The 23028-nt window shown below is 37.3% G+C and overlaps 1 long non-coding RNA gene across 1 annotated transcript in view; it reads right to left on the minus strand.

Annotated features, from left to right (window-relative positions):
- Nucleotides 1-21949, minus strand: part of LOC123834602 (uncharacterized) — a 30825-nt gene extending 8876 nt beyond the window's left edge. Inside the window, exons 1-2 of the long non-coding RNA XR_006788469.2 lie at nucleotides 21838-21949; nucleotides 2111-2290 (exon numbers count right to left, since the gene is read on the minus strand). This is a non-coding gene — a long non-coding RNA (uncharacterized LOC123834602). The remainder of the gene's footprint in view (nucleotides 1-2110; nucleotides 2291-21837) is intronic.
- Between the last annotated feature and the right edge of the window lie 1079 nt (nucleotides 21950-23028).

The following is a 23028-nucleotide window of genomic DNA, read 5'->3' on the forward strand; positions in this document are numbered from 1 at the left end:
ATATATGTATATATGTGTAAAGAGATCTATTTTATATACATATGTATATATATAATCTGTATTTGTATATGTCTGTATATGTCCCATTGGTCTGTTTCCCTGTTGAATTCTGATTAACATAATAAACTGAATTTCTGTAGACAGCATATTGTTAGGTTTTGTTTTTTTTTTTAAGATTTTATTTATTTGTTTGAGAGAGACAGAGCATGAGCAGTGGGTGGGGGTGGGGGTGTGGGGTGAGTCAAAAAGACTATTGCTCTCTTTCACCTGTCTCAGGATCCAATTACATATTTATTAGACTGCTTGGTATTGTCTCATAGGTCACTGAGGCTTTCTTCATATTTTTCAATATTTTTTTTTCTGTATTGCATTTTGGATAGTTTCAACTGATATGTCTTAATATTTTCTACTACTTCAATAATTTTTTTCAACAGTCTATTGCCTATTTTTCTGTAGTGACTAATATGCTGCCAATTTAACCCAAATCACTTTTCATTTAATGTTCATTTTTCATCTTCAGAAGTGGTCTTTTTCATATCTTTAATTTTTCTTTTCATCATACTTATGTGTTTTTCTACCTCCATGAACATATGGAGCATATTTATAACTACTTCAAATGTTTTTCTCGTAATTCCCTTATCTCTGTCATTTCTAGGACTATTTCTATTGATTGAATTTTCTCCTGGTTAGAGTTGATATTTTCAGGCTTATTTGCATGTCTAGTAATTTTTTTAATGGATGCCAGACATTGTGAATTTTCTATTATTGCTAGCTGGATTATACTGTATTCCTATAAATAGTGTTGCATTTTGTTTTGGTGTACAGTTAAGTTACTTGGAGTCAGTTGGATCATTCTGAGACTTGCTTTTAGATTTTGCTAGGATGGAAGCAGAGGAGCCTTTGATCTAGGGCTAAGTCAGCCCCACTACCAACACATGGCCTTTCTGGGGATTCATCCCTATTATTGTAATATAATGCCTTTCCATTCTGGCTGGTGGAAATGCAAACTACTCTCAGACTGGTGTAAGCATCTCAGACTGGCTCTTTCTCTGAACTTAGATCATTTTTTCCCAACTTGCACTGATTAGTACTCAGCCAAAAACTGAAGGTTGCTTCTGCAGATCCTTGGAGCTCTCTCTCTGTGGAGCTCCCTGAAGTTCCCTCCTTTCTGGCATTCCACCCCTAAGTTCTGGATGCCTTGGCTTCTGGAACTCTTTTCTCTGTTTCCTCAACTCAGAGAGACTACAAGGTACTTTTCAGATTTTTCCTCCCTGATTTGCAGCCTGGAAACTGCCTCTAGGCATTCGGCTGGTGTGACTGCAGGGTTCAGTTTGTTTCCCTTTTCTCAGAGATTATAGGCCTGTGGTTTTTCAATGTCTGAAAAAAAAAAATTTTTTTTCTCCCTGGTTCTTCAACATTGTTCAAAATGGGAGGGTAAACTGAGTTTGTTGTTCGGTTTTTGGCTACAAGTATAACTCAATATACATTTTTTTTATGATGGAAAATTAAATTTTCAAAAACAGATACTCATCTACAAAATGAATTAACCTAGGCAAGCTGCTTAACTGATGGAAACCTTAGTTTCCTTGCACATCAAGAATTAATAACATGGGCGCCTGGGTGGCTCAGTTGGTTAAGCGACTGCCTTCGGCTCAGGTCATGATCCTGGAGTCCTGGGATCGAGTCCCTCATCGGGCTCCCTGCTCGGCAGGGAGTCTGCTTCGTCCTCTGACCCTATCCCCTCTCATGTGTTCTCTCTCTCTCAAACAAATAAATAAAATCTTTAAAAAAAAAAAAAAAGAATTAATAACAATGTTCCCCTACTTGATGAGTGGATTGTAATTAGGATCCAGTGTGACAGAAGAAGTTCTTTGTAAACTGTAGAGCTCTATGCAAATGACAATGTTGAGGGTTGTGGTAGGGATGGGGGGATGGGAACTTTGTTGATTGCTTCAATTCCATAACTATTCATATAATAAAACTGTGTTTTAGAAAGATTTAACTTCAAAAAAATCCTGTGAATAATAATAACATGTACTCTCAGTCTTGTATGTAAGCAAACATCCTTATCCAAGATGGTTTTAAGCAAGGAGAGAATATATTTACTCACTAACTGTGAAGGCCAGGTGGGGGGCCGAGCCCAGCTAAATCCAGAGTTCCAATTCTGTCAGCATTCTCCTTCTCTCTTTATGTCTCTGGCTCTCTTGCCTCTGCTGTTCTGCTTCCTTCTCAGACTTTCTCCAGGTGGCAGCAAGATGGTTGTTGACAATTCCACATCATAGTCCAACAGCTTGGCAAAATGAGCAGACAGAATGAGTCTTTCAACAATTGCCCTGGCAGAAAATTTCTGAGTCTGATTTGGGTGATTTTCCTGTTTCTAAACCAATCATTGTGATCAGGAAAAAGTGATATTTGGATTGGCCAGATCTCTGAAATCGGGGACATTTTATTAGATACTGGGGATTCAAAACTCAAGAGGATATGATGTTTGATCTTTCAGTTAATAAGGTATTCACAGGGCACGATGAGTCACACAGGAAATTATGGTTAGTTCTACTCAGTAATCAGAGAGAAGACCACAGTGTTTTCTGTCTTGGTACTTTCTTTAGTATCTTTGCTTATGCTGTGCTACTTTGCCATATGGATTAATAAGAAAACAGGCAACAGGTAAGCAAGCAAGCTTTGACAAAAGAATCTTTATAGCAACAGAAAAAACACAAAATCACTACACTCCATAAATTACATGACTATAAGGGAAAAGCAAAAGCAGCATCAGCCCATCTCCGTCTTCTCTCTTCATATATAACATACTTAACTGATGCTTTTTGAATACTCTCTGATGTTATTTTTGTTTGTGTTGTTTCTCCCACACTAGACAGTTAACTACTTGAAAGCAGAAAAAGACTGCGCCTTTTTATCTTTGCATTCTTATAAGTTCTTGACATAGTGCTGCACCCATATTAGGAGCTCAATGAATTATTTGTTAAATAAATGAATGAGTGGATAGCTTATTATATAAAGCATGTGAAGTATCATTCTAAGTGCTTTACATGTATTTACTCATGGCATCCTCCCAGCAATCCTATAAGATAGATTTTACTTATTCCTCATTTTCCAAATGAGGAAATTAATACCCAGAGACGTTGTTACTTACTTAAGAACTTGTAGGTAAGAACTGGATTTCAAACCCAGGCAACCTGATTTCAGACTCTTCTAGCTGCTCTTATTTTTAAAAAATAAACTTATTGAAATACTTTATTAGAGAATAGGAGACAAAAAGGAAAAAAAATGAACTTGTACATTTGAACAGCAACAGCAATTGGTCAACCTGTGAAGGACACGGAAAGATTACACTTTGTTAAGAAACTGTCAAAGCACAAGGGTGTTATGCATTAACTGGATGAGTCAAATGATGATGCAAGGAAAAACTTGCAACGCTGAGCTAAAGCAGTCATCTGAGTGGTTGTTAGTGTTACACAAGGGCTGAGAAATGATTCCCTTTTGTTCTTAGGTAGGCATGTAGAAATAAACAAAATTAAATGATAGCTTGTTTCAACTCTTGGTGATGCAGAGAAACCACATTCTGAGTTCAGTAGACAGCAAATTACTTGACTCATACAATAAAGCTCCTAGAGGAAACTCAAAGCTTTAACAATAGCAACAAGACCACCACCAGCAGCATCAGGTAAGCAAGGGACCACCGTAAGTGCAGTGTCCAACTCTTGCTTGCAACCCATATTTGGAGTCCTCTCTTATTGTTTATCTCTTTGATCTGTGGTTATTGCTTTGATCTTAACTTGTATGTCTCAATAACTTGGGTCAAATTTAGTCAGTGATCATGGATGACTAGGAAAAATTGTAATTTGAATAGTTTCTCTGTGCTACTTCTTTAATCTCTTTTTCTTTGAGGATTGTCTTAGTATACTCTTGTCTCTAAGTCACTGAAACCCAGACTTAAACTAGTTTAAACAATAACAAAATAATTTTATTCATGTTAGAGGAAGTTTAGAGGTAGGGCAATCTTTTGAGCTGCCAGTTAGCTCACAATGTTATCAGAGATCTATTTGTTTTTATCTCTTTGCTCAGATAGCCACTATATTAGTCAGCCTCTCAGGCGGATTCTCTCTAGGTCACAGAATGGCTGCCAGTAGCAATCGCCGTCTGTATTCATGCAGAATGGGTGAAAAAGTCTGGCTACCTGTGACAACATCTTGAGAAATAAAAAGAACATACTATGTGGAAATAAATGAATACAGACCACAAAGTCCTTGATTCAGTAATGAACAAAATTATAGTTAAATTCATGAACCATAAGTTGCAAAGCTACCCAACTAAAAACTTTAGTGAAGAAGTTTCTGACACAAGATTTTAGAAAATACAAAGCAGTGGATCAGGCATTAGTCTTTTCTTGGGGAGTCAGGGGTGAGGAGAGAGAATATTAGGAAAAATTTACATACCTGTTGCCATAAAATTTAAATATATTTATAGTTAATCTGTGTATAGTTATAAAAAAAGTTTCGGTCTATTTTGAGTGAATGAGTAGAGTTTTCCTGTGATATTCAATGTTCATTTTAAAGTAATCTTCTAAATAGTGATTTGAGTCATTGAGACATTAATTAGAATGTTGTTCAATTTGTTGCAGTCAATTGTGTTTGTTCCCTTAACGTCGTAAACACTTTGTTATTTGAGGTTAATTTTGCTCACCAGCCTTGTGACGCATAAATGATGACCACACGGCTCCGAACGACAAATCAGTAGGTCAGGGTTGAACATTTTCTTACTGAGTCGGGAACACGTTTTGACAGCATTTCTCTTCATGTAATGGAATGCACAACTAATAATTAAAATAAGTGATTCTAACATTTGTTTAAGAACACAATGCAAAATCTTATTTTTCCATACCTAGAAATCTTCAGCACATCTCTTCTCATGTATCATTAGCCTGGGGAGTATTTGATTTAATAGTTATTTTCTAATATTTATTTCCTCTCCTGAGTCTAAAAATTAATCCCACACCTAGGACTTAGGGAAACTTTAGAAGGCTTTCTATCGAAACTTCAGAGGAAATTCCATATTTTATATGCACTTCTCTCAGGATCCTCTTTGCTCAATCCTTGCTCCTACCATGAGCAAAGGTCAAATATAACTATTGTAAACTTTTCATTAGGGTTTGTCCTGTCTTTGACATTTTATTTATTGTTTTAAAAGATTTATTTTTTTGAGAGAGAGAGAGAAAGAGTGTGTGAGCAAGGGGGAGGGGCAGAGAGAGTCCCAAGCAGGCTCCATGCTGAGCACAGAGCCCCACCTGGGGCTCGAACTCACAACCCTGAGAACAGGACCTGAGCTGAAACCAAGAGTCAGGCACTTAACCAGCTATACCACCCAGGGGCCTTTCTCTTTGACATTTTAAATGTTGCCGTGAAGAGGTCTTGAAAGGCCTATAAAGAATATCTATCCTAGACCTGCTACAGTCCCCCAGCAACTTTGAGTTGGCTTATAAACCACAGGAGAGGAGAAAAGGAGAAATAAGGGAAGTAAGCAAGCTTAAATCAGGCAAGTGCTTCGAAAGGTGAAAGGGTCTGTTTTTGTTCTATTTTGTTTTTAAGATGAGGTTAGGAGAAGAAAAGTCATTGGCTCTCCTGCCCAGATCCCACGAAGGGCCAGAGCTCACGGTGGCCGCGGCCACAGTAAGGACTCCGCGGGCTCCCTCCTGGGCTCTAACCACTGCACCACCATTTCCTGCTTAGTTTTCAGAAGTACATTTTATCGATCCTACACTTGTTTGATATATAAAACAAATTTAATAAACTTAAGACCCCATAAAAAATAAAATATGATTTATCAGTCAGAAGAATTTCCTGACCCAGGGCGCACCGCATTACCTTAGGAACATACCCCAAACCACAGCATTTCTCTAATGGTGCCTCTTAAAAATTCCTGGCCTCCCAGCACTTGTGCTCTCACAGATTTTTCCTGTTTCAGCAGTGTTCTCCTCCCATCAAACAGCTCTCAGGGCGTTATTTATTTGGGTAAAAATAACAGGAGTGGAGATGAGGGACTCATCAATTCCCACTTAGACAGAAAAAATGACTGAAATTATCTGGCCGGGGAGTTACTTTCTTTTTCACTTCATAAAACATCCCAAACATTCATCATATATCCACTTTCTGAGTGCATTTCGACGTGACCACTCTGTTTGTCAGTTCAAAGAACTCGCAGGGCCCGGTCTCTGGCTGAAGCTGCTGCTGGCGCCTTCGCTTTCGCTCCTGGTCTTCTGGCTCACGATGGCAATGGCGATGGCGAAGCAGGCTTCCCCACAAGCTCCCACCCGTCTCTGGCTGCCCATGTCCCTGTTCCTCAGGTCAGAGCCCCGGGAAAGAACTGCTCAGAGGGAAAAGGGTGGGGGCCCGCGTGCCTCGTGGTGGGTTTTGGATACACTGGTGATGTACTTCCAGCCTGGTCTGAGCACCTTCCGAGGGGAAATCCGAACAAGATAGGCAACTGGACAGGATGGGAAAGGCACTGGGTTGGGAGTGACCTCAGTGTCCTGAGCAATTACTTAGCGTCTCTGACTCTCAATCCTTTCCCCTTATTAAAGGCAACAGCGATAGCACACAAGCCATAATTCCCACCCTGTTTACCTCGCTGACATAGTAGGGTGATCCAATTTCATCGTGTATGGCAAAATCTTTTTAAACTCTTAAGCACGTCACAAATCATCAGCTCTCATTAACATAGAAGCCCCAGACACTGGTGAATGGTTTGCCCCGGGACCTCGGCTGTGGAGGTAGCTTCGCTGAGTTCAGTTACACGGGGCCCTTCCTCCTCCCACTCGACCTTACCGCCAGCCACCTGCAAAGGCAGCATGTGATGTCTGTGCATATCTATGATAAGAAGGCTGTTACTTACCACCCCACAACACATTTCCCAATTAAAACAAAAACCCATCTCTTAACATTTCCCTCTTTCTTCCTCCTTTCATCCATGGAGGTGACTGTGATAGTTTGGCTCCCAGTGGTGTAAAAAGAGTCATCCCAAAGTGTTTCTCTTGCAGGAAAAGAATCAAGACATCTGTGTATGACGCACTAAGGTAGTCATTGGCAACCTCCCTTCCATTTCCGGGTTGGCTCATTGTTTACCTAATTGCCAGTAATAATATTTCATTGTGTAAAGAATGTTGGCACCGTGGGCCCAGGTTGCAGTTTATTGATGGCTCAGAGTTTATGAATTGATGCCCTCAGCAGGTTGCTGCCCTGATGAATGGCAATTACTGGGCTCCCACAGAGGCAATTGTAGTCAGAGCATTTACTCCTTTCAAATAATTGCCCCTGAGAAGTTGAACAGGTAATTGTAACATCTGAAAACCATGCTTTTGGCTCTGAATCAAAGAGTATTAATCTCCATAACAGAGGTGTTTTGGAATGACCCAAAAGAGTTGTTAAAGAATGGTCTCCAGAGTGTTTAATTTTAAGATGAATTGGAGAAAACTTAGCAAGACCCCCCCCCCTTCCTAGGGAAAATTAAAATGTTGTAAAGACACCCAGATTGTCGTTAGGGGTCCCCACCTTTTTGAAGTTGTGATACTCTATGGTGATTGGTTGATTTTAGACTTTATGCCTACCATTACTCCTCCTTAAAATTCTTTAAAGCACCTTGCTCCCGCCGGGCTAACCTGCCCATTAACCCCTGAAATGTCGTGTTCACTCTCACTCTAGAATATTTGTTCATACTACTCTCTAATGCCATTCAATAAATGTGTGCGATAAAAAAATGGCAAAAGGTAAAATGATCTGAAATACCATTTGATTGTATACTATGATTTAGGTGGGTTTAATTAATTACTAAAGGTCCTTCAATACAGAGTGCTAAAATCTTGAAGTCATGCATATGTCTTCTATAGAATCCAAAGATTACCTTCTACTCTAGTTATTTCATTAGAGTTTCTACTCTGTTTATTTTGGTGTCATGGGAGAAATGGGAAATAGCCACATAATATAGTTTATTTGTTTAAACTTCAATTTGGGGGGAACTGTTGTACTCAATGGGAAAGAAAAATAAAGATACTAATCCATGATGCTTTGGGTCGGGGTCGGGGTGGAAAGAGAAAGGAGTATCCAAGAAGAATGGAAGTATAGAATCACACCCACAGCTTTGAAACCTTTGTGTGAAATAAAAGGTCAGAAATCTTTGAGAGATGACACTGGAGGGGAGGAAGGAAATCAGAAAAAAGAAAAAAAAATCCAAAATATACAAGGGTGTAGAAAAATTCTATACTAGTTTTTAATTCTGGAATACTTGATGCTTAAACATTTATTCTTCTCAAATTGTTGGCAGTAAATCCAGTGTGGTGAGAACAGCCAGGTATCTCTCCTTCAAGGCAATCTGCCCAACCTTATTCGAAGTGCTAAGGGTTTAAAAAGTGTCTTAGCATCATCATATTTCAGAACTGGTAGGTAATGCCAAAAGGAGTGATTAGAACACTTCAGACTAAATTATGAATTGGTTCAGAAACATGCAACAATTAGAATAAAAGTTATAAAAATGATTAGGGGAGTAAATACAGGATAAAATTATCAACATGGGTAAACTCAAATATGAAGTAATTCTATAAACACACACACACGTGCATGCACAACTAGAAGGATCTAAAGGATACCAAAATAAAGATATACTTATCCATAAAACCATAGACATAAATTTCCTTAAACCTGATTTACCTTAAGGCTTCAATTCTCAAGAGTTTCCATCTTATATAATCATGACCTTGTTCTACTAATTAGATTATTGGAACTGAGAGTTTTATAGACTCATAGAACTAGACATGAATTTTAGAGACCATGTAATCCAGATGCCTGCCTTGAGGCAGATAAATATCTGAACCAAGGATGACAAATAGGTTTTAACTTAGAAACTAATTCCAGTCCATTTGTGGTTGACTGGCTAGAGCAATGCGTTGAGGTGAATTCTAAGGCTGAGTTTAGCTCCAACAGAAGGAGTACTGAGTCTGATTGATAATGTAGAGTCTAAATTGCTCAGGTCCAGGAATAAGAGTCCAGACACATATTGGGATGGAGGCTGGCTTTACTGCCATGCATTTGTCCTTCACAGTATAAACCATGCAGGTACAAAGAAGGGAGCATGCAGTATAGATAGTAAGTATTCTGGGGCATAATTACATAGTACAGAAATATTTAACCTGCATTTTCTTTTACTAAAATTGTTGTTGGCATATTAGGGCATAAATGCCATTTTTAATTGGCTTCTATATCTGGAGGAAATCAAAAAAGTTTCATTCCATAAGCTCCTTGCCCTTCACTCCTTAAGGTTTGAGAATTCAAAACAAAGGGAGAGTACAGAGAGTAAGAGACATGCCCTTCTTGTGAATGGTATGCCATGTCAATGGCTATTTTTCACCCCATGCTCTTGTCATTCAGGTGACTACAGTTACCTAAGGCCTCAGCCTAATTCATAATCTTTTCCATAGCTAACTCGACCTAATGCTCAGTTAAGTCATTTATCCTAACTGCAAACTATTTATACCTAATGATCACACAGCATAATAAGAATTGTTCAAACTAAAGATGTGTCCACTTCTTTTTGTGGTATGCTTTATATGATCACAACAATGATCTCTGTTGTTTCCAGTCCCTTTTTCATAGAGGCTCATCTCTTTGGTATGATCTTCTTCCACAATTTAAAGCAATCAAAAGATGTTGAGGAGCTCCATTGAGTCTACTAACCCTGAACTATTCTCATTCTTTTCCAGTGGCCTGTTCATTCCTTTTCTGTGTTCTGTCTTTGTTCTTTTTCTTCCACCTTCACTCTAATGTTTCTGTTCATAAATCCAGCAAACTCTTCAGTGATAATTACTTTTAACCAGTTAAAGTACCAGACACTGCAGTAGGCATGTTTTTATACTTTCTTTTGGTTCTTCACAGCAGTCCAAAGAATTCAACATTACTATCCCTATTGTATGGTTGAGGAAATTAAGAATCAGAGATGTCAAGTAATTTATTCAATATCACACAGTGAGTGAATACCCAGATTGGGATTGGAGTTTAGCAATCCTCTTTCTGGTGATCCTCTTTCACGTACAAATTGCTGCTTAATATCTACAATAGCACACAAGACATTATCCAAACTTTTATGGAACTTAAACATTAGAAAATTATCTAGTTATTTATCTACTTGTTTCATGTCCTGTATCTACCCAATCATATATATCCATCTTGTTCCTTATTACCAGCACCAAGAACCTGGTCCTGCCTTTATCACCTCATGGCTGGGATAAAAGTCTCTCCATGAATACCCTAAACTGTGTTGTATTCTTTCTTATATGTGATGTGCATGCAGATTTTTTTTCTGCTCAAAAACCTGGAGTGCTATTTCACCTGGTTTGTCAGGAAGCACTTAGGTGGGTATAATGGCAACTATGTAATTTATCACATGTATTATTGATTTGTTTATATCATATCCATTCATTTGGTAAGTAATTCTTGAGTATGTAGGCCTTATTAAGCTCTGTCAAAGATATAAAGTAGAATCATTTTTGGTAAAGATGTTATTGGAGAAAAGAGAGGACCTTAGTCCCAGACACCAAGAGCTACAATGTAGAATAAACCATAGTCCTGCATTAAGAAAGGTGGAGATTAAGAGTTCATGAAAGAAAGCAACTGGATTGATCAGAAATCACAAAGGAAGAGGTCTGAAGTAGACCTGAAGGGAATACATTTCTGGCTTGTGAAAAGATAGAAGAGGCTGAGAACACATTGTAAAGACGCAGCCGTTGGAGTTGTGTGGGGTGTTGGGGATGCCATGCAAGCCATGTGCTTGGAGTTGCTGCGTCATAGAGCACCTTCTGCTTGGACCACTGAGTCACTCTGCGTGGAGGCCAGTCTGCTCTTTGGCTTTGTAACACTCTTCATCTACCAAACTCTGCTTGTTCAGTTTCTGGGTTTCCCTCAAAAATTCCCTCTCTCTCTCTCTTTTTTAAACCATACCTAAGGTCTTTTCCATACTCTGAAGAGTTTGATTCTATTTGGTCTCATCAATGTTGCTATTATTTCTGTGTGCCAGTTGTTTTCCCAATTGGAGCATAGTCTCTTCAAGGTAGAAATGCATTCTTTCTAATCTCACATAAAACAGAGCCTAGGGCTGTGCACACAGCAGGCAGTCAGTAAACACTGGATGATTTATTGTGTCTTTAGTTATGAATAAATGAAACTGTCCACAGACAATGTGGTTAAAAAATGTTAAATGAATGTTTCAGATTTATCCCAAATTGCTAGCTATGGAAAAAACTAAACATCAATTTAAGAAAGGAGATGACCTTTCTTTAAAAATTCTTGGTACACCCTATTTCTGTTAGAGATATTTCTCCAATCAAAAACACTCATGTTGGACACGTATTGTGGTATGTATCTGGCTTTGAAGATCTATCTTAAGAAAACAGGAAAAAGAACTCACTTATTTCAGTTTTAAAGCAACATTTTCGATTTTATGTTGAAACGATTCATACCTCATTACCTACTTAGACTGAGTAATAAGCTTTCTAACCAGAATTATTTCCATAAATATAAAGAAGTCTATTTCATCTTTCCCCATTGAAATTCAACTTCATTGATTAATGCATAATTATCACCGGAATAAAGTTTAGAACCTAAAACTGCTGGTAATTTACACACATTTTTATTGAAATCTGCCTATGGGATCACCTTGGCAGAATTAAACTTAACCAGTTAAAAGAATAACTTATGTGAGAACTGTCAGGAAAGGTGAGAACCCAAATTATATACATGCAACATGAACATATAGTGCCTGAGCTGACCCAGCAACTGAAAAGTTTCATGAGTCCTGTTATCTGAGAAAATTAAATGAAGAACACTGCATTCTTTCTTTGATTTATACTTGGTCTGATATTGATTGTTTCGGCCTCTTGACTAAGAATGCGTGCAACTTGCCCAGAGAATAATTACCTCTGCTCCCAAGCCTAGCAAGCTGCTAAATCCTTTCTCATGTGAGAGAAAGTTTTACAAACTACATATTTAGTTTTCTGTTTTTCCTACTGTTATTTATAGTTTCATGCATATTTTCTGTCCTCCCAATTCAACTGTGTCTTCTCTTATGGCAAAAACTAGCATTTTTCTTTGTATGCCTATTTGCTCTGTCACAGTGTTTTGAATAAGGTTTATTAGTTTTTGTAGAAAACAGTAGAGGATGAAATATAACAACTTAACTTATCTTTTAAAATGTATTTCTAATAAAAGTGACAGCTGTTTTTTTTTTTCTTTTTCTTTTTCTTTTTTAACTACCAACTAAGTCAAATATCTCAAACCATTGTCTATCTAGAAATGTGGCCCAGGACAAGATCAAACTATAGTACAGCGGTACAAATTCTAGATCATACTAAAACTGCCTGCTACAGAACACACACTGTTCAGTTGCTGAAAATACACATCCAGCTATTGGATATATGCCTGGATCAAAAATGCTCAATGAGTTGGGAATTATCCATTGTGGTTGAAGAATACTGCCTTTGGTTAAATAAGTCGGGTTTTATCTCTTGAGAACTCTACATATATACTCTTAATTTTTTGGTAGAGTGCTGTTCCCATGGTGTGACCACATGGATCAGATTAGAAGTCTGATACACTCTCAGAGTTACCCCCAAAACACAGTTAACCTTGAGCTAAAGCAATCTTGCTGAACCATTGATTGAGGTTCTTGGCACCATGCTTTTATACCTTCCCTTTGACCTTGCAGTTTTATGGAAACTGCCTCTGCCCTCAAACTCTATTCTAGGACACTCATATTAATAGGAATATGTATTTTTCTAGCAGTCTGGTTGCCACATTTAGCTGAAAAAATTTTTTTTAAAGATTTTATTTATTTATTTGACAGAGAGAGACACAGCGAGAGAGGGAACACAAGCAGGGGGAGTGGGGGAGGGAGAAGCAGGCTTCCCGCTGAGCAGGGAACCTGATGCGGGGATCCCAGGACCCTGGGATCGTGACCTGAGCTGAAGGCAGAGGCTTAACGACTGAGCCACCCAGGTGCCCCCCACATTTAGCCGAAATTAATTAAATACATAAAAAATCCCAGGTAGTCAAAGGTGCCTTAAAATATGCTTCAAGATGATACTAAACATATGTACATACAATTCAATTTTCATCACAAACTTAGTGCCAAATAGAGCACATCTTTGTGGGAAATACTTCTTAGATGTTCTAACAGAAGAGTATGTTTTACATATAGAATTATGAACTTAACTCTATGTGGTGATGGGGACAACTCATTATGGAAATGATACAAGAGTTAGATATTAAAGAATAAGCGGGATTTTTTCCAGGAAAGAGGGGCAGTTTAGGCATAGGGATGTGCATGAGCAAAATGAGCAAATGTTCAGAGTAAAAACTTAAAAGTCAAAAAGATTCCATTAATTACATTGTATAAACTATGGCCTAAGAGTTGAGGAAAAACAGTGGTGACTAAAAAATGGTCCCCACCATTATAATCCAGTAGAAAAAGTGATTTAAATAACTCAATTACAAAAACTAAAAATGGTATGAGTGAGTAGTTATCTAACAAGGCTGAAAATATTGTGGGACTGTAGAGAAGGGGAGAATAGGGTAGTAATACAAGAAGTGTTCTCAGATAAGATGGAATCTGAGCTAGACCTTGAAAGATGAGTAAGAAGGTAAGAGGTCAAGCCAGGGGAAATTCCAAGGCGTTTCTGGGAGATGAGAGTGGGAGAGTGAACTGAAGCATACAGAGAATGTTCCTAGACTGGTACAGATGCCATTGAGACAAGACAGTGGGGCTTTTTGGTTGTAAGTTGGGGATAGAGGGGGCAATGTTAGTGAAAACCTGAATGGTAGTTTGAAGTTGAGTGTCAGAATTGTCTGAGTCATGGATTGAGGACCTTTGTCACTGGGATGAGGAGAGAGTGTTATGATTTGATCTGTGTCTTGAGTTCAATAAAGCCAAACTTCCAGAGATTTGAGGGTCATCCATGATGAATGATATAGCAAAATGATTGTGTTTAATGTGAGGAGACATGGCTGAAGATAGAGGTTGGGAAAGCCTTTCATACAAAGAGAGGGAAGAAGTAGAGAAAAGGGAGAAGATTAAGAAGACTGCAGGAAGGAATATATTGCACACCAAATTTTCATTCTTTGAAAATATATTCAGACACATGGAGAGGGAAACTGGAGCACTTTGACCTGCTGGACTTCAGCAAAGACCTGACATATATGCTAAGTAATTCTTTGAAATGTTGGGATGATGTAGGACCTTTGCTCCCCTCTTTTTTATCCTCTCCTTCACCATGTCATCATCCAACCCAAGGTTCATTTTTTCTATCAATCTATGGTCTCACCCTCTACAAACTCCCCATACATAATTTCAGAACAAACCATAAGGGATAATTCTGTACAACAGCTGTTCAAGGATGTCCGAATGGCCTGTCCTTGTCAATATGAAGGGCAAGAAATGACTAGAATTATATTCTGAATAGTCCTAAAAGAAATTTCTTTTAGATCCACAAAAAGTATGATCTAAATCAATTCTTTAGGGTAATTTAATGCCAAGCTAATAATTTAGAACCCTATTGTGTGAAGTCTTTTCTAGACATTTGTCCATTTATTGACATATGCTTTTATTCTTCTTACTCTTAATTATTGTATGACTTACCATTTTCATTCCCAACATTGGTAATTAATGCCCCCCTGACTGATCAGTGTTGTTTTATTATTACTAACTCTTATTACTATTTTTAAAAATAATTTCTGCTTCTGTTGAATTTCTCCGTTGCATGTTTGTGTCTATTTCATTAATTTCTGCTATTATATTATGATTTCTTCTACTTTCTTTTTTTAATTAATCTTTTTGAGTTGACATTTAGACATTAATTTTTCAACCTTTCTTCTTTCTTAATATATGTAATTGAGGGTATGTATTTTCTTCGAAGTGGGGCTTTAGCTGTTGCATTTCACAAGTTTTGATAGTTACAGTGTTACTACACTTTGAAAATACCATTCCTTTGGCTTCCAACCTTCATTGGCCATCAGTGCTATTTTTGCTAATTTGGATTACCTTAAAATGTTCTCTTTGTTTTGTTTTGAAGTTTCACTGTGATGGTCCTACGTGTTGTATTTTCTGTAATTATTGTGTTTGGAGTTCATAGTACTTTTGACTCTGCTTAGAGACATTTTTGTTAGGATTTAGAAAATTCTCTTTTCTTCCTTTCTAGGACTCCAATTACAGCTATGATAATTTCCTCACTCTACCATGTCTTAAATGTCTTTTATGTTATTTTCTGTCTCTGGATTTTGTTGTTGCTGTTCTTTTTTTAAAAGATTTTATTTATTTATTTGAGAGAGAGAGGATGGGGGAAGAGGAACAAGGAAACTCTGTGCTGAGAGCAGAGCCCAACATGGGGCTTGATCCCACGACCTGAGATCATGACCTAAGCCGAAATCAAGAGTCAGAGGCTTAACTGATTGAGCCACCCAGGCACCCCTCTTTTTTTGTTTTTTAAAACTTTTTTCTCTTCATGCTTTAGTCTGGATATAATTTTCTTTTTCTGATCTGTCTTCCAGTTCAGTAGTCCCCATCTCAGCTGTGTCAAATTAGATACTAACCTCCTCTATTGTGTTTTAATTGCAATTTTTGTATTTTTCACTTCTAGAATTTATAATTTATTATTTTTGGTTTTTAATTCTATGATGAAATTCTCTTATTGTATTGTATAATTTTTTGAATGTATTAATTATGGTTATTTTAAAGTTTGTGCTTGATAACTATTATATCTGGATTTTTTTGGAGTTTATTCCTCTTGTCTTTTTTTTTTCCCCCTTATTTTTGGGTCATATGATCTTGCAGGCAGTTAAGGTAGGAACAGGTCATTTTAATCCTATTAGATGAGTAGTCATGCCAAGGCCAATCTAATTCCAATTTACCACGACACCTAAAGGTGGTCCTCTGGGGTGCCCCAACTAACAGCCAGAGATCTTTTCTAGCACTCCTTGTTGGTAAGCCTAAAACTCCAATTTTTGCTACCCACTCTTTCCAGTCTATTCAGCCTCTCCATCTCTTAGCTTCTTGTGATCAGTATACAGTGAGAAAAATCATCCAGGACATTGGACTCATCTTTTTACCCCTCTGCACTTCCTTTTTTTTGCACTTCTTTCATCTTGGAAATAATTTTGAATTTTTTATCCTTATTGCCTTAATAGCTATCCAATTCCTAAATGCAAAAATTTATCTATCTATGTATCTATCATCTATCTATCATCTATCATCTATCTACCTAGAGAGAGATAGAAAGATATATTTGTGTGTATATGCATGTTGTGTGTTGTCCAGTTTTTCTTTTCTTTTTTTTTCGTGGAATGGTTCATCTACTGTAGCTCACCATTGCCAGACTATTAAAATGCCTGATATAAACTCCCAAATATTCAGCTTGTTCAATTAAAAAATTTTTTGTAAGAATAATTTGCAAGAGGTTCTGACATCCAATGCCGACCTTGAAATTCTGTCAGAGAAGTGGTTGCTAAAAAATCAAAAAAGGTAAGAGAGAAAAGAAGAAGACGAAGAATTTTGCGGGAGAAAGTGGAGGCAGAGAAAGGAAGAAGAAAAAGAGGAGATACCATGGCAGAGTTGAGACGACAGATCATTACATGTCTCCAGATAGGTTTCATTCTGAGGCTGCATTTGTTTGTTTTTCTTGTTTTGTTTTGTTTTATTTACATTACATATCTTTTTTGTCCCTGTCACTTCTTGTCACTTCAATGAACCCATCCAGGAAGTTCATGGCCAACCCAGTCACTGGATGCAACCCACTGTCTTTCATTTAGACTCTTGTTGGACTGTAAATCTAGGGCATATATTACCAGCACTTCTTGTACATACTCCAGCTGGAAATGGGAGTGAATGCTCTCCTTTTTCCCTCCTCCACCTCTGACCCTCCTTCAGGCCTTTCTTGGTGTTCCTGGCCATCTGCCTGGCATCCAGAGTTGCCTGCATTCTGACAAGACAGAGTGGCTCACCTAGCTTCAGAACAACATCAGAGGTGCCAACACAAAGTAGACCAGATACACTATCCAAAATACCCCTCCATGGTTATTCCAAACCAGGACTAAGCCAGGAATGGTTCCAAAAATATATCACTATATTTTGGCCTGAGTGTCACTTCCCCACTTGGCAAGCTAGGGCTAGAGAAATTGGAACAGAGATTTCCTGTTAGCCTGTCTTATATTCTCTCCTCTCAGATATACATCTTTTACTTGTCCCATCTCTAATAGGACACAGTTGCCTCAGCTTTTACAATCATTTATAGCATATCAGAAAGAAGCAGAAGCTCTACATTTTCTCTCTGACCTTCTCCAAAAGAATTTCAGCCAAACTGTTCCCTTCACACTAAACAAATGTTTTTGAGTGAATAAATGATCAGCCAAATGAATATTTGCTGTATATTTGTACTTTCATATCATGGTTCACTATGTGCATTTTCTCTTTTTCTTGGCTCAGTGCAATTGTACCCATCCTTTGGGGTCATCTCAAGTCTCAAATTTCAAAGGCTCTTCTTCCTATCCCAGTCTGCTGAAAATCAACTAGTAAAGCAGTTACTTTTTTGTTAATCATCGTGGCTAATTAAAAAACTTCCTTTAATTAGGGCCAAATCATTTTATGTAAAGATACCTTGTCTCCAGAAATAGATGAGAAGCTCCTTTGGAGTAGGAAAAACATCCTCCCCTTATAAAACCTATGTTGGCCTCATGCCTATAATTTACAAAGGATTATCATCTATTTAATATTGTCTTTCATATCCTCAAAACCAGAGTAGGGCAGAATAGTGGCCTTATTTCGATTTTCAAAATGATGAAATTGAAGTACAAGGAGAATAAGTGATTTCGTCAAGGTCATATCCTTGATAAATGAAGCCAGGATACAACTAAATATTTTTACTTCAAAGCCAGTGACCCTTCTACCGTAGCATACTCTTTTCCACTTTTTAAAACCCCCTTCAGCATCCAACAAAGTCTTTCATGAGTTATAAGGGCTCAACAAAGAATGAGTGGATAAATGAATAGATGTATACTTTTTTCAACTCACCATTCATACATCTATTTAGAAATATACCTAGTTGATATTTGCTTCAGAGTAAAAGAAGATTTCTTCTGAGAGGATGTATTACATATATAAAGACATGAGCATTAATTGTTGAATTCATATATATAAACATATGAGCATTAATCATTGTAAGAAATAACCAGCAACGACTAAAATCTCAGTGCAAAAGATAGAGTCCATGGTGTTGTCAATATTTCTAAGTTTTCAGTCAGACTGTTCACAGACTTGGTAAATGGGTTCATTTACAAACAGACCACCTTCTGATCTCGTGCCTTAACTTTTATTTTATTTGGATACTCTAATAGGCCCTGCCTTGTGCATGTCGACATCCAGAACACATCCAGATAACACAGTCAAACCGATGGCTTGATCATCCTCCCTGACCCAGCTCTCTTAGAGATGCTCTGAGGCATTTTGAGTAAGTTCATACTGCATGAAAAGAAAAAAAGTTGTTTTTGCAGCCTGAGACCAGATCTTCCAGGAACTGGAGAAGCCAGTTCCTGGAAGGTTTTGAAAATGTTAGACCATCTGTACATTGCCTTTCTGACATGTTGGTAGAGATTGCAAAGTATTATCACCACCACTAATTTACTTTTCTGACAAAGAAAGGGTGTGCTTAAAAACGTGGAAAAAAGAGAAAGAAATCCTAATGATAGGTTCTTGAACGTTATCAGCATTACTGCAAATTAGCTTTTGTGCTAGAACAGCCTGTTTGGTGCCAGGAACAATTCTAAAGCTTTACAATACAAAATGGTGAGGTTTTAAGACAATGTCGTCTAGACAGAACTCGTGCGACAATACAATCAAATCATTACTGTAAAGTTAAAAAAAATAAAAGATGCAAAATTACTTTTAATTATTTCTTGGTGCCAGATCCCACCCCTCTAAATGAAGCGATTTTTCACTGTTATTTCTTCTGTCCCAGAAGATTTTTTCAAGTAACTACCCTGGCCACAGGCAGTGATTTAAAATACTAGGGTTGAAGCTACAGTTTTTACTTGTGCCCAAATTCAGATTGACCATCAGCTCTTCAGCTCAGCTTTACCATTGCCAGTTGTTCAATATACCTGTGTTGGGGAATTTAGACCTGCAACCCTGCCAAGGCCAGGGCCAATTGTTTCATAAGTTGGCAGGCTGGAGCTCTGCCGCAAGTCAGGACAGTGTCCTAGCAACCAAGTGACTCACCTCTTAAATTATCTCATTATTCTCTTACCCTAAATTGGGAGAAAGCTCATAATTTCCTTCCAATATATTTTCCTGCCACAGTGTAGTTTCTCTTTTAATTATATGCAGGAAAAGAGGTTTTCATTGTGGTGGTGGCTTTCTTTTCCATACCATTTAGGGCCTTTTAAAATAGAATACATTCCTCAATGAGTATATATGTATAAATATATCCAAATACACACACACACACACACATACACATATAAATTAAAACTTCATCTGTTGCTTCCTTTAATCTCTATTTTTTAAAAAATATACATTTTTTTTTTGTTAGTTTAGGACCGGTTCCAACTTCCAATCCCCAATTTAGATTACATGCTCTGAAACTAACTCCAAACATTTACTGAGTTTGAAGGTCACAGTGCTATTGATTGATTTCTACTTATAATGTATGTTGTCCTAACATGAGTTGTGCTTTTTTCTATAACTTTGGGCTAAGTCCAAAAATGCAAGGATCAAAGCATCTGGACTTGTTGCTTTCATGTTTGGCATATAAAGGGGCTGGCAGTCACCAATGTGGTCTTGGCTGGGCCCTACTTGTTTTCATTCTCTGATGTGAAACAGTTGGGAATCACAGACCCTCCAACAACTAGAGTGGACTCAATAAAAATTGGCTTAATAATCTGCCAAGCATTTGGAAGTGCCAGTCTCCACAGTTTTTCAGCAGTTATTGGCCATGACATGTTTCTTTCTTTCTTTCTTTTTTTTTTTAAGGAAAGAATTTGCTATGAAATTAGTTTTGAGATCAACATTTGAAATAGGTAAACTATTCATCTCAGTAAACTGACTTTATCATCTTTGATCTCATATAGTTCATTATTTCACATGTTCTATTTTTCTGATGTGATGATTTCTTTTATCTGTTTGTTTGTCTGTTTCTCATGAAAATCAAACACGGAATACAACAAATAATGGAGAGGCTTAAACATTTGACCATTCTATTGAAAGTCCACTAATTTCAGAAAGTTATCTAGTCATCTTAAACTTTTCAGTTCCTTAGATGTAAGACATCCCCTATTAAATAATTGAAGTTTGATCCCAGTAAAAAAAAATACTGAACATATTTATAAAGCACTATGAAATGTGAACATTTATTTTGATTAGGGTGTGGAATTTTCCAAATGGATTTTTTTTTCCACTAAACTCCAAGGCAATGCTATTCTTTGCATTGAATTTTATTGCTATGAATATATTTAAAAAGGTGGAATTGTTAGCTAAGGCTTATAAATATTTTCATTATTTACGAATTTCATTGGTTTTCAAGATAAACTCATCACCACTTTTACCTTTCTTTACTGCCTTGTTTTCCACCAAAAAAATAGTTGTAGTTAACATACATTTGCTATGGATTGTTAAGCTCTTCCAAAAGAAGGCTGTGTCAGGGTAAATTTACTAGCATTCGGGATGGGGGGGGGAAGAGAGCAAAATTGGGAGAGAATATTAATATTTTTGTAATTAAATTAGAATCTTAATTTGAATTTGAACTTCTACTCAAGCCACTGCAATTGGAAAAAAAGGAAACAATAATAAACTTAACAATTGGAAAGGAAAAATATTATCATTATTTGTTAATCATATGTTTATTTAAAAAATTTAAGAACATGGGGGCACCTAGGTGGCCCATTCAGTTAAGCATCTGCCTTTGACTCAGGTCAAGATCCTGGGGTCTTGGGATAGAGCCCCCCATCAGGCTCCCTGCTTCTTGCTCTCCCTCTACCTCTCCCCCTGCTTGTGCTCTCTGTCTTTCTCTCTCTCTGCCAAATAAATAAATAAAAATCTTTTAAAAAATTTAGGAAAATGAATGAAACAGCTTCACAAGCAATAAATGCATTTGTTAAGCTTGTTGAGGAAATGTTACTATTCTGAAATCATGCTAGACAGCTGCAGTGGCATGGTGAAAGAGAAAATGGACACTCCATTTACAATACCAAAAATAGCAACCCAAAGTGACATATGGAAGAATAAATTAACAGGAGATGCATAAGATCTGTAAGAAAAAAATCATAAGATGCTACTGAGGAAACAAAATAAGATTTAAATAAGTGGAAATGTGTGTAATGCTTTCGAAGAGGGAGATACAGTATCTTGAATATTGTTCCTTAATTAATTTGTAACTTTCATGTTAAATTCATAAGAAAAGAATAATTTTTGGAAGCAGCCAAGCTGTTTCTAAAGTTCATGTGGAAAGATAAACAAGCAAGAGGAGGAGGAACCATTCAGAAAAATGAAAATAACGAGAGACCACGCCCAATGTTAAACCACATTATAATGCTGTAATAATTAAAACAGTGTGATGCTGGCGCATGACTAGACAGATTGATTAATGGAACAGACCTAAAAGGCCAAAAATAGACTCAGATATGGATATGCATTTGGTATACAAAGGTGGCATTACAAATTAGTAAGGAGAAAGGGTTTATCCAATAACTATGTTGGAACAATTGGGTAAACACCTAGGAGAAAGTAAAGTTGAATCCCTACCTCACATGCTACATCAAAATGAATTCCAAAATGGGTCAAACACTTAAGTCCATAGGAAAATGTTTTTATAATCCGAGTGGAGAAGGCCTTTTCAAGTCAGATGTGAATCTAGAAGCCATTAAAAAAAGAAAAAGACAAATTCAGCTGCATAAATGGAAAAGAATTCTGCATAGATTAAATAAAAAATTAAGAGGTAAAATACAGATTAAAAGCTAAGAATTTATAAATTATATAAAAATAAAGGAATTGTGGGGCACCTGGGTGGCTCAGCAGTTAAGCATGGGACTCTTGATTTTGGCTCAGATCATGGTCTCAAGGTGGTGAGATCAAGCCTGGAGAACTCCTTGTTGGGGGACGGGGGGTCCACACTCAGAAGGGAGTCTGCTTCTCTCCTTCTCCCTCTGCCCCTCCATGAGCTCGCATACTCTCTTTCTCAAATAAATAAATAATTAAATCTTTAAAAATAAATAAAGAAATTGTTTTTCTCACATGTGAGTATTCTTTTGAATAATTAGGTAAAAATGAATGCAATGAAAGTGGGGCAAATTAAGTCAGAGGCTGTGGATAAGGGGAAATAAATTACTATTTAACAAATAAAAAGATTTCCAACCTTATTTACAATGACAGAAATTTAAATTAAAACTATATAGGATCTGCCTTTTACCTTTCAGTTTGGAAACAAAATCTCAAAGCTTGCTCTATCACATTAGTAAGAATGTAGAGAAACCTGCTTTTTCTTTTCTCGTTCTTTTTTTTTTTTTAAAGATTTTATTTATTTGACAGAGAGAGACACAGTGAGAGAGGGATCACAAGCAGAGGGTGGGAGAGGGAGAAGCAGGCTTCCCACGGAACAGGGAGCCCGATGCGGGGCTCGATCCCAGGACCCTGGGACCATGACCTGAGCCGAAGGCAGACCTTAACGACTGAGCCACCCAGGCGCCCCTGAAACCTGCTTTTTCATGAACTGATGTCAATAAACTGGAACAATTCTTATGGCAAGCAATTTGACAATACCCGAACTTATTAAATGTGTGCAGCCCTTTGAACAAGCAATTCTGCTTCCAAGAATTTATTGCACAAATCTACATGTTCATGCACAGAATGACATTACCTTGCTAGTTACTGCAGAAGTGCCTTTCATGGGAACATTAAAACAACCTAACTGGACTTTAGTGGGAGGCAAGACATAAA

This window comes from Mirounga angustirostris, unplaced genomic scaffold (assembly GCF_029215605.1).
Source record: "Mirounga angustirostris isolate CCGP_5_RB_7025 unplaced genomic scaffold, mMirAng1.0.hap1 SCAF_1, whole genome shotgun sequence".
NCBI lineage: Eukaryota > Metazoa > Chordata > Mammalia > Carnivora > Phocidae > Mirounga > Mirounga angustirostris.